Genomic DNA, 18,813 nt, shown 5'->3' on the forward strand with positions numbered 1-18,813 from the left:
TTTTTAGGTAATTCAACTGAGAGTGTGTACCATGCTTCCAAATGTACCCGGGCTCTCTGCAGTGTCTCGCATCAAAACAGAGTTATCGGCGCTAGTGAGGCAGTAGAAACAGCAAGCAGGAAAAGAGATGTGAAACTACAAGATACGCAGGACGCGACTGGCACAGGACTGGTAGCTTGCACGTATTTCTTGCGGCAGAATGCAGCTCTATCATGACTGAGGTCTTGTAGATGAGAATGCAGATTTACACTGCAGAAACCAGAGGAGAATTCACATTGCTGTTTGGCCTCTGTCATTGGTAAATTGCTTGTGGAGCGCTTGCCTTGAAAAAAGGATGCGTGTAGGGATGTTTGTTGAATAATGTTGCAATCTGAATTTAAGAATTGTTTCTTACTTCTCCCTTTGAAGAATTTTTCACTCCATCAGTCTATTAATCAGAAACATTTTTCAGGTGCTGTAAAATATTGTACCCATTTTAAAGAGAATTATGCTGAATGAACTTGAGCAGCTAACATTAACCAGGTAACTAGGCTAATTTGATCTGGTGAATATGGTATGTGAGATGTCCATTTAGACAGAGAGGCAGATTAGGGAAGGCATAGGGCAAACAGAGCCAGGAAATCTGGATTCAGAGGGCCAGCTGCTCAGCTAATGGAAACAGGGCCCAAGCTCAGAGAGCTGGGTTAGGGCAGCAGGCTGCACCTGGGGCACGTGGCCTCTGCAGAGCAGACACGCGGACGGCAGCGAGGAGCCGTTTGGGCAGGAGCCGCTGGTCACACGGTCCGTTCGGGGAGCTGGCGCCTCTGCCCCTCGCGCGGCGGCCGCGGCTTCACGAGCTGCCCCGCTCCGCCGCGCGCACGGGGAGCCGGCAGCGCCCGAGCGGGTCCGCAGCGCAGGGAACGTGCCAGTGAACGCGCAGAACTGCACAGAGCCGTGACATACACTTCTGCCAGGTAAGATTTTCCAAGACTCAAGTTTTTTTTAGCACTTCTGACTTGCGCATTTCATAACACAGGGCTATGTACGATAGGACTTTATGTAACACACTTATATTTAAAAACAATCCTGGTTTTGAATAAGCTTCCAGTGCCACTTTTCACACGATATTTTGCCAGCGCGCTGTGACAGGAGTTCTTTTCAAGAGGCCCTTCCAAGCAGAGTGTTAAATGGACAGGGCAGTACACTGGGAATCGGGATTTGACTAACCTCTAGGTATCCAAAACTGTCACACAGCTGCTGTCCTCAAGAGGCCAGGAAAACACCAATTAAATTATCTTTCCAGCTCTCCACCATGTGATTGGAAAAGTAAAATCAAAATCTTCCTGACCATTTTATTTCTCCTTCCATTAATTATGACCAACTTTCCAAGACAAAATCTCTATTTTACTGCCTTTTACAACCTGATGTTGGTGTGTTTGGGAGCCTTCAGCACTTTTAGTAACTTTTTTATTTAAAATTCTGTATGTATAAAACAGACATAAACATATATTATGTGCCTTTTAGTGCAGGTGTGGTGCGAGTTTGAGACTGAGAGGGCGTTACATAAATATGTTCTGCCTTAAATATGTACTTAAATATGTGGAGTCCAACTGCCACATTTTTCTCCCGTCAGGAAACAGAACTCACAGCATGTGACTTTCATGGCTGGTTGTCAGAACAGGGCAAGACATCTTAAACTAGAAATTAAGAAGAAAACAGAGTTTGCAAATACTTGGCTCATTTAGTTTGGAATGCTGTGACCTGGAGACAGCAGTTCTGCTGGGTCAGTTCCTGATGGCAATAGCTATTCCTCAGGTGGAAATCAACTGGATTATAACCTCTGTGATGAGTAAAAATGTTGAACCAAAATGTCATTTTGTTTAAAAAATGGATGATGTTCATTGTACTAGAAAAGAAAAGATACAAAGACAACCATAATTCATCTACTGACTGGGAGGCTGTTGTTGGAAATGAAATATCTAAGTTTTTTTCCTACAAAAGCATGTTACTTCAGTCTTCGGGATGAAACTGTCTGTAGGGAAAACAGCTTCCCAGATGTTCATGTGTTTCTGAGCCTGGAAAGCCTTGGCCTTCAAACGGCCTGTCAACCGCAGCTGGGAACGGTGATCCGTCAGCGCGCGTCCTGGAAACAGGACCAGCAGAAATTTGTCAAACACAGGATTTGTTGCAAATGAGATACTTAATTCTAATAATGTGTCTGCAAAACAGTAATGTTGAAAAGAAATGAAAAGGCAATGTGAACGTGTCCTTCATCATTAGGACTAGAATTTATTTATGATTTATGGCAGGTAGAGAGGGGGCTTACGATGTTTTCCCTTGTTTCAGAGTAGACCTTTGAACGCCTGGGTCCTGCTGCCTCCCGTTAGTTTCCGCGGGGCTGGGGAGCTGAACACAGTGGCTGTTGGTTCCCTCAGCAGGTCCCCGCTCTCCTCCCCGAGTCGCGCTGGCCCCTTCCCTGCTCGCTGCAGAGGGTCAGCTCCAGCTGCTGCCCTGTCAGGACACGGACAAAGTCAGACTGGAGAGTGATACAAGTGTGGGAAGCAAGAAAGCAGCGAGTTTTTCTTTTGTTAGCCTTGGCACTGGCTTACCCTGTGAAGCTGGGCTCAAATAAATGTACAGGGGAGATTCTGAGAGTGAGATTGAACTTTAAAGCCCTTTTCATAATCCTTCCATATCTTTTCCAAAAATCCCAGCGCAATGAGTGGTGATTGCTGTTTAACAGATAGTCATGAACAAAAGAGTGTCGGGGGCCAAATTTCCCCAATCTTAGAGTACGAGGCGAGCAAATGAAATGTGCTTCAGATCCGTGCAGGGGCTGCTCCTCTTCCCGGGGCGTTCGGCCGCTCTCGCTTGGTGCCTGCGATGGGGAGCAGGGCGAGTGCCGGCGCGGGGACAGGAGCCGCACCGCGCGCCTCGCTGCCACCGCCCGCGCTGCAGAGAGCGATCTCATCTGATGCGGATCCTTCTCTGTGTTTAGTCATAAACAGATGAATCCTATAATAGCCTCTGTTTCCTCTACTGCAGGAGGTCTGTATGATTAATAAGATCTCCCTGTAGTGAATGCCAAGCCAAACAGATGAATGCAAGGCGCATCTGCTGTAGATTAAACATTTTGAAAAACATTTCATAAATATTTTTTTCCACAACAACATATCCATATGGCAGTTAACTAGGGTATATATTTAAAACCTTACATGTACAGTATATAACCATGCATATGTATTTAATATACTTATTAAATAAGTACTTATGTTGTCACTCAACAGATAGCTTTCTGATATGACTTTTAATCTCTTCGAGATGTCAAATCAGGCTGTTTGAAAGGACCACATGTGCTTTATCAAGCAAAACATGAGAAGACACAGCTTCTGAGTGGGTGCGTTAGTAGGAAGCAAACCTTTTATTAGTTCACAGAAACTAGAATATGCAAGATAATTACCTGGTTAGTACCATGTAAATGTAAAATCAGATACACTGAGAATGATTAGAAAGGTAAGATTGTCTTGGAGAGAATGCAGAAAGATCCTGTGACTGGAAAAGGTCAAGCTAATTTGAGATTTCTTAGCCAAGAATGCTAGCATCTAAATTTAGCTTTACAAATATTTCAAAAACCTGGGATTAATTCTCATTATGATTAATATTTTAGGTTTCTTATCCCGCTAGAATGGGTTAAAGTGCTTTATAGAAATAAGAAGAATTCAAATTTTACTACTCTTTACTATATGATGGAGAATTCATCTTTTTTTGTCTCCCTATTTCTTCTTCCCCAGAGGACTGGACCATTATTTTGGATGGATGAGAAATGAACTCTGACAACTAAGCTCAAGCTAAGAGCATATTCAACAAACAAGATTTTCCAGAGCAGATATCAGCACTCTCACGTAAGTAACTCTTGCCTCCTAGTATGTTGTTCTTGTAAAACTTAGCAATATTATTGTACACTGATTTTATGATAAATATTTTGGGGGGTTTGCTGGTCATGAAAACCAAAGGTCCTGGTATGTGATTCAAAGAACTGTATTTCTGAAATATTTTTTTAAGAAAATTATTATTGTCTTAATTGGCCTTCCAGCCTAGTAGCCAGAAACAGAAAAAATCAGTCCTCATAGAATGGAAATTGCTTGTTGTCTTGTTAAAGATTAAAACCTGTTTTGTGCGTGTGCATGGAAAACTGGAGCAATTATCTGAAGAGAAAGGTTCTCTGAAGGTGACGCCTGCCGCGGGATGGCCAGTGCGTGTCAATGCTCGTCTGTCTGGGCTCGAAGCATGTGGGTTTCCAGACCTTGCAGCATGGTATTTGCAACCAGACATGACGTTTCCCCACATGCCTCCGCACAGATTGCAGAACAGAGGAAAATAATTGTCTAACTTCACTGTTATCACACACCACGAGGTACTTGGCCGACTCAAACAAGAAAAAGCTTCTTATGTTCAAGAAGCTTTCAATATTTACGTTAGTTACATTTTCAGACTTTTCTGTCTAAATGATTTGTTTCTGATGTTCTTGCTATAGCTTCCCACCCGCTTCCCCTGCGCATCCCGTTACCCTGCTCGGAGGGCAGGCAGGAGCATGGAGCTGGGCCGTTCCCTCCCTTGGGAATGTGGCTTGGGGACTCGTGTCTCCTTCTGCTCCAGACTCCTTTCTTCAAGGCTTCCTTGTCCTTGCTTTGCTCTTGTGTTACAAAGCACTGCTTGCTCCACTCTCAAAGTCAATTTCTTTTATTTTTTGGAATGCCTGTGGAATCTTGGAACAAATTATAAATCAGAATTTCCAGAAATGTCTTAGAGCCAATGGAAAACTATTGGATTTGGTCAGGGAGCCTCCAAACCCCAGATCTTAAGTGGTCCTTTTCTAATCTGGGTTGAAACCAAAATACAGAATGTGAAGCCTGGCTGAACAGATTGTCAAAAATACTTGGTTTTACAGCCACGGTGTGAGCCTTCCTTGAGCTGTCTGTGAGGTTCACAACAGATATTTTTCCTACACATCATGTGTCACTTCTATAAATGAAATTGTTCTGCAACCAGATTTAATAAAATCAGTTTAGAGAAGTCCACTGTTGCTGTGGTTTAACAGAAGTTTATTTTTAATCTACTCTCAGTAAATTCAACTTACATCGATATAATCTAAGTTTAATTTGATTTGATGTTCTCACAGCCCTTTGTACTTGCTGAACAGAACTGATGTATAGTAGCATCTTAATTTCAGCCGTTATGATTCTGGACTCCAGAAGCAGGTAATTAAGCTTTTGCTTGTGCTTTGATAGGCCTACATCATGTGCATGTCTCCATCCTGCAGAGTTTACCCAGCTGCTTGAAATAGACTGTGAAAGCCAGAGATAATAAATGATGCAAACAGCTCCAGCTTATTGTTCTGGATATGAACCTCCCATGCAAGTGGGCAGAGCGTCCATCCAAGAAGGGAGCTGGGATAATATCCCAGGTGCTCCCTGGGCTAATCTGGAAAGATGGTTGTAAAGAGAGCCGGTTCCCAGCAGTCCCTGTGGTGGCATCACCACCATTCCTGGAGGACACGGTATTCCCAGCAGGCCAGCCCGGGGGGTGACGTGTCGCAGGGTCTCCTGCTGCAGGGCTGCTCTCTGCTCTCCTCTGCCGGGTCTTTGCCAGGGCCTCCCACAATGTCACGTAACTGGAGGGGAAGGCTGTGCTCAGCATGATAAGGGGATGTTTCCTTGGGAAACTTTTGCTTGCTTTGTTTTTTATTTAACTAACTGAAGAATAGCATATTTAAGTGGAAAAAAAAGGGTAGATAGATAGACATAAAAGGTCAAACTGAGGGGTGATTTAGCGAGTTATTTTTGGGTGGCTCAGCCTGGGGATTGGACTGAGGTAGGCAGCGAGCTCTGCCGCGCTGGCGGGAGCCCTCCTGGTAGTGCTCATTTCCCGAGCGGGGGCACTGCCCTTGGCTCTGCCCTGGGCTCGGGGCTGCACGGGCAACGTCGCTGGGCTCTGCAGCGTCCCCCGCGCGCCCGCACACCGGGGCTGCTCTCGCCTCCCTCGTGAGCCTCCAGGCTCGGAGAAGAGGGACTGGAGACCGGGAGCGCGCTCATTCCTCCTGCGCCTTTGCCAAAATGCCAGACCAGGACACTAGGAGAGGTGAGAGAAAAAGCATTTTTACAAGAAACTTTTAACTGAAAAAGGCATTTTCTAGGAAAATATTTTGTATTTTGCTAAAAAAGTGCTTTTCATTGGAAATACAAACCCTCTCCATTTAAAGATACTGGATAGAGAAATAAAAACTTTCCTGCTTGCAGGGCTTTTTGTCAAAATGATTTAGTAAAAATGAAAAAAAAATCCCAGATTTTTTAATGATTAAAAAAAAAAGCTTTCGTGATCATCTAGAGTTCAAACAAGCATCAATGCAGAGTTTTGTTGCCTACAGCTAAGGTCTTTTAGCATCTCTACTTTGGCTCAGGATCCAATGTAAACAATTTAGCTGATAAGGTGAGAAGTGCATTCAGTGACGAGAGAACAGTTGTGGGCTGGAAAGGGAAAGACAAACTTTTATCTGAAAATGTCACCTTAAGCTCTCTGTAAAAGTTCCGTGGTTCTCATGCAGTATGTTTTTGTGACTTAGCTACATTTCCTGCCAAGGTATGCAGTTAGATACAGTTCCCTTGCTCTTGTAGCATGGAAATCTGAATAACAATTTCATCTGCAGAAAGCCCGGGTGAATTGCTGGCCTACTTTGCTCTCCCTGGGGAAAGGTGCATTTCTGTAATCCAGGAGCCATTGCTGTGGCAGATGGCTCCATTTACCCAATGAGCAGGTCAAGACAAGAGGAAAAAGAGAGCGTAATCCAACAGCATCCAATTAAAGGTAGCTCTGTGCGACGGTATCGAAAGTCATTGCTGTCAAACCCTGTAAGGAGTCTGTCCATTTTCCAGTCCTGTTTCCTGAGGAAATGAGGCTGTCTGCCCGTCTACCTTCCTGCCTGTCGGTGTCGATCCTCTTCCTTTCACTTCTCAACCTGTTTGCCAGTATCAAGCAACAATGAGGGCAGGAGAGGAGTTTCCAAACGTATGAAATCCCAACAAGTGTCAGTTCTATGCTGGGTTTAATTCCGTGAAAACCCCACTAGGAACCTGTCACTACAGAAAACAGTGGCCACACTAGTGTAGTCCCCACACTGACCCAGGGGCCCCTTCATAATGAAGCAGCTGGTGAAACAAATAATGTTCATGTCTCATTCAGATGAGAACTTTGTTGTTTTCTCCTCACAAAGAGCCAAGCCCTGATCCATGCAGTTTTAGCAGGAAAGTGCCAAAACCTCTGTGTGTGGCTCTGTAACCATGGGCTGAGATAGCCCAGCTCCTAACGTGGGCGCAGGGGGAGCGCTGTGAAAATGCTCTGCTAGTGCAAACCCCCCAATACCAAAATAACTTTATCTGGATAGGTACTGCCTTAATGACCTGGATAAAGTAATACGAGTCTGGGGGATAGAAAAGCTCTCAGAAGAAAAGATTTGAAAAACCAACCAAGTAAACAGTTTGGTTTCCCAAAAAGCCAACCTTCAGTGTGCATTAAATTTCATCTCTGTTTTGACTGAAGCTCAAAAATGGTTTTGGAACCAGATGTAAACATTGGTATTATTGTGGCTTTTTTTAATGCTGAGCAAGAAAAATATCATTTGCTTCAGTTTTCCTGGAACTGAAAGAACAGGGAGAGATGGCAGAGCAGTTTCGAGTTCCAGCTGATTATTGGATTCATTAGAAATGGGCTGTCTGCAGCAAACAATATAGGCACACCCTGGAGAAAGCAGGGAGAGAGGGCTCCTTTCTTCCCTTTTGTGTGATTCATGCTCCCCCCTCCTGCCCCTGGAGACCAGATATGTGGAATTATTTCAAGACATTTTTCATTGTGTTGGTAAACAGGCATGCACTTGTTCTGGGACTTTAGTCCCTAACTGTTGGCTTTATCCAAGGGAAAAAGGGAAAAGCATAAGTGAAGCTCAAACAATAAAACCTCAGCAATGGGTCAGGCCAGTTATTATTACACGATTTCAAGCTTTGAAAGGTCATTTATGTTTTCCAAGTTGGATTTATTTTTTACACTTATTTGTAATATTACCTTGCTGTGTTTCATAATGTCAGGGAAAATGTCTGGTTTCAGGCCTAAAATGTCAAAGCAGCATTTTCAAAAGCACTCAGCACTGGGCCAAATGTTATGCTGGAGTCCATAGTAACATTCCCATCTGCCTTAACAGACCTGGGCCAGTGCTGAACATTATGGAAATCCACCTTTGTCACCAGCTTTGCAGGCAGGCTGCACTTCCCCACAGTCCCCTTCCTTCTCCTTCTCCATAGCCCTCTTCTTGGCAAAATTCCTAGTGAGCAACACAAAAGCACCAGGGTTAAGAGGCCTGGACTCGCTTCCCCTGCTTGCTAATGACCACAGTCTAAATCACAGAACTGTTTTGCCTCAACTTACATCTAAGTGAAATATAAAATTCCCATCTCACAGGGCTTCGTAGTTCACCAACATCTGGCGATAGCAAAACTGCTGCTTAAACAAGTGCCAAGTATATGTTATGAAAAAACCCTGCTCCTATAGTGTTACAGGGAGTAATATAGATGAAACTGATGTGATCTAGACATACATCTCCATCTGGGCCCCTATGTTGAGGAGTTATTCTAGATGATGCGGCTTGCAAGACCAAGAATTTCCCTTGCAAAGAAACACAGGCTTTAAAAAAAGTAGATGAGGGTATTGGGGGGATTTTTTTTTTTTGATAGTCCCTTCTGCATAGTTTTCCCTATTGGTTGTGAAGGCAAAGAAACGGGGCACAGAATGAAAAAATTTGCTGTTCTATTGACTATGTTTCAAAATCAGGTTTATTTTTGTGACTTCTCTCTCAGCCTGTGCGCTACTGAAATACACTGTCCTGTCTGCCACTGTTGTAGGTAGAACATGTTTGCTACCATATTCTTAAGAATTTTTTGCCTACTCTAGGTATTTCTGATATATCCAATTCCAAGTATTCCCTAGAGAAAAGGGAATGGTGCTACTCACTGTTCCCTAATCCTTTAGACAAGATAAAAATCCCCCATTCCCCTATCATTGCCTGCCTTCTTGCATTGCTACCACATCATCTTAGTATAAACTGGTAAGAGAAGTGCTCAATAAATGTGTTCTCGCCAGTTCTTCTATATGGCAAGCATTTTTCCTTTGACTGGTATTCAATACCTTGGTTAATGAATGCTATCATTCTTCCTGAGAAGCTGTTTTACTGCAGAGGAGCATTGCTGTGATATAAGGGTATGATCCATATGTGGTTTGATTCTTTTTTTGCCTTCCACGGTGCATGTTTGGAGCATATTGCTGTTAGGATTATTATTCTTCACCCTGGGTGGAGGTGCAATATGAGCTGAAGCAGCTTCACAGACCTCATGGGCTTCCAGGGAACCTGGTTCCTTAGGACTGCTGCCATAAGAATTCATCCTATCGTGATAGTTGTCTTAAATTCCTCTGTTATTCCAGCTGGAAGGAGGAAAGGGAGAAAGGGTTTGGCCCCAAGATGATAAAGAAGAATAAGCAATGAATAAAATTCTGAAGCATTTGGCACAGATTTATGTTTCCCAGATTTGTGTATCCGTTTGTGGAGGAAGGTGCTTGCCCAAGGTCTCACATAAACAAGGAAAGCTGACACTTCTCCCAGGGATGGCCAGGACAGCATCCGAATGAAGGGAAGTCCTCTCCCCGCTGGCAGCAGTGGCGGAGCCGTGGCACCCCCTTGGCGGGAGCTGCACTGCCCTCCTGGTGTTCTTATTGCTGGCTGTGTGCTTGGTCTGCTACCAATCAGCATTACAAAACAAACAGAGAAGCAGAGAAAGATCTTGTTTTCAAAGCACAAAACAAAGGTACAGGCGTTGGTGAGCAGAACTAACTAGTTCCAAAAGTCTGCAAAATATCTGTGACTCTCCCAGACACCCCCTCGTGTTTTTAAAATAGGTTTTCTGACTAAAATCTGGGATCAAGATGTGTGGGAAATGTTATGGAATATTTTCTGATTTTCTCACCAAAAAGTCATTATTTCAGCCTGAGCTAAACTAGTTACAATCAGTGTATTTTATTTATAATTATTATATAATTATGTGTATTATAGTTATAATCTTAGCTATAATCGATTGTAACTTTGAAGGCTACAGTCACTATTGGTAGAATTTTGTATGGAACAGATGAAATCAATGATACACCAACAGGACTCCTTGTTCTCTATTGCTGGTGTACAAAACCAGGGACAAAATTGAAAAGCTGGGGCAGATCAGGTGGGTGGACGCGGAGTTAAAAGCTCTATGTGCAATTTAGCTGGACAGTGACTGCTATGGAGTAGCTCTATCAAAATGTCCCTGGTGCAGCTCTGACCGTCGTAACTAGGACTTTGCAGGTTTTGAGCTACCAACATGTTCTAATGGTGAATGGTTTCTTTTCTGAAAAAAACAGATCAGTTCACATGAAGTTTTTCAAGGAAAGGTGTTCTGTTAAAAAAAAAAAGATTTTTAAAAATATTTTTTAAAATTTTCATCACCAAATAGAACAGTTAGACCCATTCCACAATCTATAGTTGTGCTAAATACTGCTTTATAAAGTATCCGCAGATATAGTAGTTACCTGAATGAACCAAGTAAATGTTGGATATTACATTTGTTCAATATTAATACATGCTTATTTCACGTGAGAGAGTAGGAAATACTCCTTTCAGCGATTGCATGACTTCCCTTTTTTCTTTTATTTGCAGAATAGCTCCTGTTGTTGTACCTTCTTTGTCCTTTTCTAGGGCAATGACCTTGGAAAAAGGCATGAATTAAAACTACAAAAAGGTAGCCCTAGCTTTGATTAAATCTAAGACTCTGGTTTATTTAGAGAGAGAAAAAACAGCTCTGGCTCTTCCTGATCTGAGCTCTAAGCCATCAAAATACGTTTCGTAGCATTGGAAAGCTATGGTCTAAAAAGATGTAATACTGAGCCCATTAAAACTTCTGCAACTGCCCCGTTTACATAGAGAGGAATAAACCTTGTGCTCGGATCACGTCTCGCAGTAAGTGTTTGCAGGACACAGCTCTGGAGCAATAAAGCTCAGCAGAAATAACTCTACGATTCGGTTTTGCTGTCACATGGAGGTAATTCCACCGAACCCGGGACTACAAAAATCTTGGACAAGTCGAGTGCAGCCTCTTTGTTACAGAATGATCTGGCAGAAGATCTCATGAGCACTAGGACATTCATTTCTCTAGCCCGATTGAAAGGCTCATTAGCAATTTCACTTTTTGGGGAAAAAGGAGGTGCATATTTGTGCAGTCTCTTGCCAAACACACTTGGGAAGAAGGAATACCAGTTTGATTGCTCTGTCTCATTCAAGGTGGCCTCCCAACCATCACTGCCTAAGCCAGGAGAGTGAACGGGGACCTAGAGGTGATCTTGGTTTAAGACCTTCTTAATAACATGGAGTCTACTGTGTTCCCTTTGTTGGTAAATCTTCCTCTTGCAACACAGGTCTAAATTATGTTGTCAGGGCTTCTGCATCATGTAACAGAACTAACATTTTGATGCAACCCTCCTGTGAGAAAAGTATTTCTTGAAAAAAATCATTTCCTGCTGAAATTCCAGAAGTTGGGTTGCATCTCTAATAAAGCCAATAATTGGAATTAGTGCCTGGGAGCCTGCAGCACGGAGACTTGGACAAGCTGGAGCTGCTTTCTAATCTGGGATGCTGTAACCACAGTGACCCTTCAGCTGTTTGCTAATGTTTACAGAAATGACCTGTGTGTTTTGCAATGTCTCAGATAATAAATTTAATTTGTATGTTAGTTGGCCATTGATTTTATCATTTTTCTTTGCTTGTTTATTATTTTGTTTTCCTTATGTATTGTTTATGTCTTTATATTTCTCTATTAAGGTGCTCAGACATCAGCAGTGAAGTGAATGCCAGTTGGCATTACTCACTTGTCTCAGCTTGTCCCAGCTCCACCGTGTCGGTACCCACAAAAGGAAAGAAATGGAAAAAATGGTAGATCAAGATGTAGGTTTCTACACTATACAACAACTCTTTCTTCTTGCAGGGTCAGCCGCTGTTAAAAGTCTGATCCTTTATTTTAATTTTTCAAAAAGGGGTAATTTCATGTTCACTGTTCTCTCCTGGCCCTTTGGGATTTTGAGAGGCATGACTGGCAGTTAGACACAAATTCCCATGGGAAGCGGCTGTAGCTCCATCATGGTCCAGGCACACCATGACTCTCCAGGCAGGTCACGTGCCTGACATTGACGTGTCCTGGCCATGTTCTCTACAGCCATCCACCTGGCTTGGGAAGGACGGAATGACGCGAGGCTTGGGAAGGGCTGAGAGCACCGGAGCACGACCCGGGGTGATTATCCCGAGCTACATTCCCGAGCCATTTCTGAACCTCTCCGTCCTTGATCTGCCACCCTGGGCGGACTCACCCAGCTGCCGGGCCACGTGTGATGGCATTTGATGGCATTTCATTTTCAGACCCATGGGCTTTTGAACCCTCTGCCCTCTGGTTGTTTTAGCAGCCTTCGGAAACATGTGATACAAATATGGCTTTTTGCTCTGCGGATGAGCAAGGTGGTTTTTACTTAGTATTGCATCAAAGCATCATGTATAATTTAAACAATATTTATAAGATTACTAGAAATAGTCAAATTATTTTTAAAAAATCATATAGAACATGGCAAAACCAGATGAAATCAGTGTGAAAAATCTCCTTTAATTTTAGCCTGTACAATCAGATGCAATAGTCTGTGTGCAAATGGATTAACATGCCAAAAAGATAACTTGAGGCTAGAAGTGTAACATCACTCAGTAAATTAACATCAATAATTATAAGCTGTAAACAGTAGCAGATATAATTAAGATTCGAGGCCCAAGGGCTGTGTATGCCTAGCTGCAACTGCCATCATCAGGCAGCGCAATCTTGATGCTCCCGTCCCCTCCGGAGACAGCCAAGTTACAGACATCTCCCTGCACGGAAATAAAGTGTCAACACATTAGGAGCATCCGTAAAGTTTCTCTCTCTCTTCACTTTAAGGACAAAGAGGGTTCTTTCTAACAGATGAAAATATAAGTGTTTGGTTTTCCTTTGTGTGACTCTACTGTTTCTTTTGGTCACTCTGCAGCTGCAGATATGTGAGAACATTGCATAAAACCATTTCTTTTTAATGGTCGAGTTAAATGAGTGGTTACAGTACCCTGCAGAAAGAAAGCTGTCCCTGGAAGAGCAGAGGAATAAAGATGGGAAAGAGGAGTGAGGGAAGAACTACCGAGCTTTTGAGCTGTGTGAAAAGAAAAACAAAACAAAACAGATGTTTGTGTTCGGAATCTCCTTCCAGAGCTCTGCATCACAACAGTAATAAAGGAAAAAGAGCCAGGGCATAGGTTTCAAATGAAACTATTCAAACATTTCTACAGATGCAAGGACTATTGGTGCCTTTATATGGAATATCCAGTGCTTTGCAGACTGGGGCATTAAAAAAAGCAATTGACTACTCAGCATTACAGTTAAAATAAAAGCACTTTGTTGTTCAAGTCCTAGTGCTTCAGCAAGGAAAGTAGCATCCCCAGAGGACTTCGGTCGCATTTGAGCTAAGAACTGGACAGCAGCAGTATATGGTTGGTATAAGTGTCTTTAGAGTTAGGATTTTTGCTGAATTTCCTTCTGTGGAAAGTTGCAAAGAACCTTATGATGTGCAACAGTTTGAGAGAGAGAACCCAGGGGACAGGGCCAGTGCGGGGCTGCAGGTGGCACCGCGTGGACGTGGCCGCTCCCTGGCGCGGTCAGTCCTGCGGGGACCCCTGGGCCCTGTCCTGGCGCTGGGTCCCGGTTTGGGAGCTCTGCAGCCCCGTGCACACTGTGAACACGTCTTTACCCACACGGGATAGCAGGGGGAAGGCAGCTCTGATCACACACAAAACCGACTATGAATTATCTGAAAGAAAACGGCCTTTGAAGAGCGTTGAAGTTGTCCTGTCAAGCACAAACAGAAGCAAAGCTTTCAGTTCTTGGCTTAACAATAGAGCAAAAGCCCGAACCCAGGCCCTGCCTGCCTCTTGGTAGGGATCCTTGTGGTTTGTGGGGAGGCCACATCTTAGGAAGCTACGGCTGGTAACAAGCAGTTACAAAGAGGAGATTGGAAAAAATGGTGTAACAAGTTTGTCTTGATCCTCCTGAAATATTTATATTTCCACTAAAAGATACAGAAGTGGTCATTTCACAGTAAGAAACGCTGCTCAGCCAGGAAATTATTTTACAAGGAATTTTGCTTCAATGGTCTCTGAGAAGAAAGCCTTGGGGGAGCAGGGCTGGAGGGGCCGCGTGGCCGTCGCCGCCTCGCGCGGCTCCAACGTCCCCGCGCTGCTGACTGCCCGCCTTGTCCATCGCAACCTCTGGCCCCGTCTGGAAGCCAAACAAGGTGAAGACAGCTGAAGTGCTGCTCAGACTTGCAGCATCTCCATAAATCTCTCTTTATAAGGAGCCAGGGTAGTTTTACAAGTGTGATGTCTTTTTATTTTATTATCCAGCATTCAGTACATGAAACTGTTCTCCCGCAATGCATAAATTTAGAGGGGCACAAAACCCAGCCTGCCCCGTGTCTCTGCTGTCAGCCGCCTCCCCGAGAGCAGGAAACGTGGAAACGTGAACTGCCTAAATTCTGGATGACTGGGATAGCTTAGAAGTGCTACTTTGTGCTGTAGCACTTTACAAAAGTGTGTTTTGTTTGACAGGACTTAATGAAAAAATCTTTTCATCTCTGTCACTGTGGGCAGGTGGGAAGGCCAAAAAGTCTAAATGTTTTAAAGGAAAATTTTAATTAGTATGCAAATTTGACTTTCTGCATTAAAATGTCATTTATTAAGTAAATGTTGTTGCACTAGAAGTTCAGGTATTTGATCATTTTCTGTCAAGGTGCCTTTGCAGATTTCCTGAATGTAATAACAGCATTTCAAAAACAAGCTGAATTTCTGCCTTTGCTGCAGCGCGCTGGGTGCGCTCCGCCGAGGCCCGTGTGACCAGAGCAGCTTAGCGCGGCCACCGGCTCCTGCTGCTTCTCTTCCCCCCAGTTTGCAATTTCTTTTGTGCCCTCAGTGCCTGCAGAGCGTTCCTGAAACAGGGGAGCGGAGGAATGTGTCCCTGCGTATCATAAATTTAAATCATTCAGGCATACCAACAAAACCGTTACAGAAGCTATCGTAGTCATTAAAGTCAAAGGAAGTAGTAGTTGAGCTATTGTCAATTACCACTGAAGGTTACAACAGTGATTAGCATTTACAGTATTTGGAAAAGAATTACGCACGTTTTGATAGTTAACTAATTTCAATGTCTCAATAAAATACACATATTCCTGTCTGTTGAAGAAGGATACGAACAAGATCAATGGTTGATGGCCCTGCCTTGCTCTTAACAGAGAGAAAATGATGTTTTAATACAAAAGTGATGGAAAATAATTGTGAAGCAAGAATGGGAGAAAAATTTCAATACAGGCAGGAAATTCCAAGGTTAGTCTCTTCCATTCAGTGTCTGTGGGGTCAGAGGCAGCTTCCAGCCACCACTGAATGAATTTACTGTCTCAGGCTACACCTTATATGGAGCTCTTCAGGGATCAGAAAACCTTGCACATGGGAGCCATATGTTCAGCACTTGCCGTCACTTATTGAGAGCTGAGGTTCGGGGCTGAAAACTGATTTAAACATCCATATTTAGAGCTCTTAAGCACAAAATAAGGAACAAATTCTCACAAAAGTTGAAAACAGAAGGGAAAAAGCTGTGACCCAGCATAGAAGCGTTGTTGAAAGGAAAAGAACTGACTGGGGGAGGCAGAGTTGCTGCCTTGCAGAGCAGCCCACCCTGGTGAGCGCGGCGCCCCGCGAGGGGCTGACACAGCCCGTGAGCGCGGGAGGCTGCACCGAGCGCGGGGCTGGGCAGGGACCACGGCCGGGAACGGAACCGCCTGCGAGTGGCTCTCGGGGAGCCCTGTCCCCAGCTCTGCCTCGTTTTACATTGCTGCAAGTTCACCCGTCGTGTCCACACACACGGCAGAGCACTCAGGTATTATAACCCTTCGAGGACCTTTCAGTTTTGGCGTATCTCTCTGTACAGTTTCATAGACTGGCTTTTCCACATGAGCATTAAACAAGCAAGTAGGTGTTCCTGATTTGGATGCTTTTCACAGGAAATCTAAAAGTCATCTCTAATGCATTCCTGCCACAGCGGGACTTTCTAGCCGTTTCCCATCCACGTGCTCCGTCTGCTCGCGCGCCTGCTCAGACGGTCGCCCTGGCTGGAAGCGCCTGCGGTTCTGTGGAGCGCCCGACCTGCGGCCCCCACGGCCGCCCTTCGCGGCAGGGCAGGAGGGGCTGCTCCGTTATTGCCCGTGTCTTGCCTGTGGATAAACACCACAAGTCAACTCCTGCCATTGTTAATCCGGCCCTTTTGATGAGCATGAAATTTGTGTGATGAAAGAAACTATAATGGATTTTTCTTTTTCATAATAGACATTTTGCTGCTTAAAAAAAAATACCAAACTCCACTGCATATGAATGCTTTCACTGTGTTAGCAATTTTTATATCTTATTGGCAATGCTCTAAAGCAATGAAGATTCAGACTCCTCAGTTCCCCAGAGATCCTTGTAATTACAGCACCGACTGCTAGAGCATGAAAAAAGTCATTTGGCAAAATGGCCATCTTGGCTTCCTCTGCCTTATCCTCCCCTCTCTCTGACTTCCAAGTCCTGTTTGCTCAGTTTACTAGACAAACACAGTGTTTGCTATTTGCCAGGACAGATGTTTGTTTAATTCAGCACCTTCTGCTTCCTTTCTGAGGCTGAGGAAAGTCAACTGTTCACTGCACTTTGTTTTCTGTTTACATCACCTCTCCCCCACCAGCCAAGGAAAGAGAAAGGACAGTGGTCACTTGGAAAATTATTTATTCGGCTCTGGATCTATGTGCTAGCGTCTGTAGGATCGTAACCATAATCTCCTTTATTCTATAAATGGCACATGACAAAACAGAGGGAGCATCTAGCTGGATTGTGTCACTGTGCAAAGAGGCTACCTGCAGCCATTGAATAACTTTGCATAGAGAGGAAACTCTGTGTTTTTATGAAAGAATGGGAAGATGCCCCCCTGAACCGATCGATGCTCTGATCCAGCGGGCCCTGCTGGAGCGCTGTTCCTGTCAGGAGCGCCCTTGTCCCACAGACTGAGCAGCTATCCGGGATCTCTGCCAGGAAACATCTCAGCCCTATGCTGGGGTTCAGAGGGAAGGGGAAAATGGGCTTTGCAGTAGAGCTCAGTTGGTAGTTGTAGTTTTTAAGACGCATTTCTGTCCTAAGTAAAACTGTCATCACTGAAGCCCATGTTCTGGGGGTCTCAGCAGAGTTTGGACCAAGTCCTTTATTCTTCCTTTGCATCCTGTTGTGTGGCTGGGGCAGTGTGTTCGCCCCTTTCCCCGTGCTTCTCCAGCTCTCCCTTTGCACAGGCAGCCAGTTTCTCCAAAGCTCTGTGATTTTTCTACACCTTCCCACCTCAAAGGTTGCTTTTACATCCCAAGCAGTAAATCTGAGAACTTAAGCAACACTAGATCCAATAGATCCAATACAAAAAAAAAGATGAAGACCTGTTGTTTTTCTACTTCAATAATCAGAATAATGCCATTATTCCTGATTAGCTTGTGAATTTTCCACAAGTCCAGGGATAATTACTAGATTTATATATATCTAACAGTAAATGTGGAACTGGGCTTTTATCTACATTTTCTATGTACCCACTGTTCTGTAAATAAGGCAGCACTATAATTGTCATCAGAACCATTTGTTGCAATTTGAATGCTTATAAATAATGAATAGGCAACGTAGGTTATTCACTACAGACTGGAAAACTGTACACAGTGGCTTGTTACCCGTTTGCAGAATCCAGGCAGAACCCATGGAAGTTTTGCAGTATGGAGCTGACGCGGTGGCGAGTCCCGTAAGGCAGCACCGCTGTGTGCCCGGGCACTGCGGGGCTTCCTGATCCTGCTGCTGCTTTCGTTCCTGCCCTCCCATAACCCACCAGACCCATGGAAGCCTCAGCACACCGTGCTGTGAGTTGCTCATTTCGGTTTCGCTGCAGACTTGTTTCTGGGCTTTTCTACGACGCAGTGTCAGGCTAGCCGGTGGGAGCGAGCGCCTGTAAGCATTCCTAGGTGCTGCATTATTTTCATTTCCTCAATAGTTGTCTAGCCTGAAGGAATCAATATAATTGCTTTGCAATCACTTCTGCCTGTCATCTATTGGAAAAAATCTTATGTGCAGTATCACAGGTTGTCTTACAAGAAATATTCCTAAATCCTGGAATTGATCTACTAACTTCATGTAGCATTTTCTGCATGGCTGGAATCACCTTTTGGGAGGAGGAAAAAAACCCTTATGGGGACACAGAGGTTGTGACTGTCACTTCAAGCAGAGTTTCTCCCAATATTCCCTAGAAGAGTAAATCAAAGCCTTGTATATAGCAACACTGTCACTTCTTTGATTCCTGTTCTGTCTCATTCTTATCACACTCATCTTGTTTCTTGATATTTTCAAAGATTCTGCTCTTCTCTAAACCTTATTTTCTTGGCCACTATATTGTCATCAAGAATCATCAACGGATGATTCATTTAGTAAACCCTTCTGCTTTAGATCATTGTCCCAATATATTTTCTGTCTCATTCCCCTAAAAGAACAAAATATTGCTTTAGTATCCATTTTTTCTTTTTGTTCTTCCTTTACCACACCTGCAAGTTCACTGTTGCCAG

The sequence above is a fragment of the Tinamus guttatus genome, unplaced genomic scaffold, assembly GCF_059628265.1.
Source record: "Tinamus guttatus ecotype Peru unplaced genomic scaffold, ASM5962826v1 Tinamus_guttatus_pri_ptg000027l, whole genome shotgun sequence".
Taxonomy (NCBI): domain Eukaryota; kingdom Metazoa; phylum Chordata; class Aves; order Tinamiformes; family Tinamidae; genus Tinamus; species Tinamus guttatus.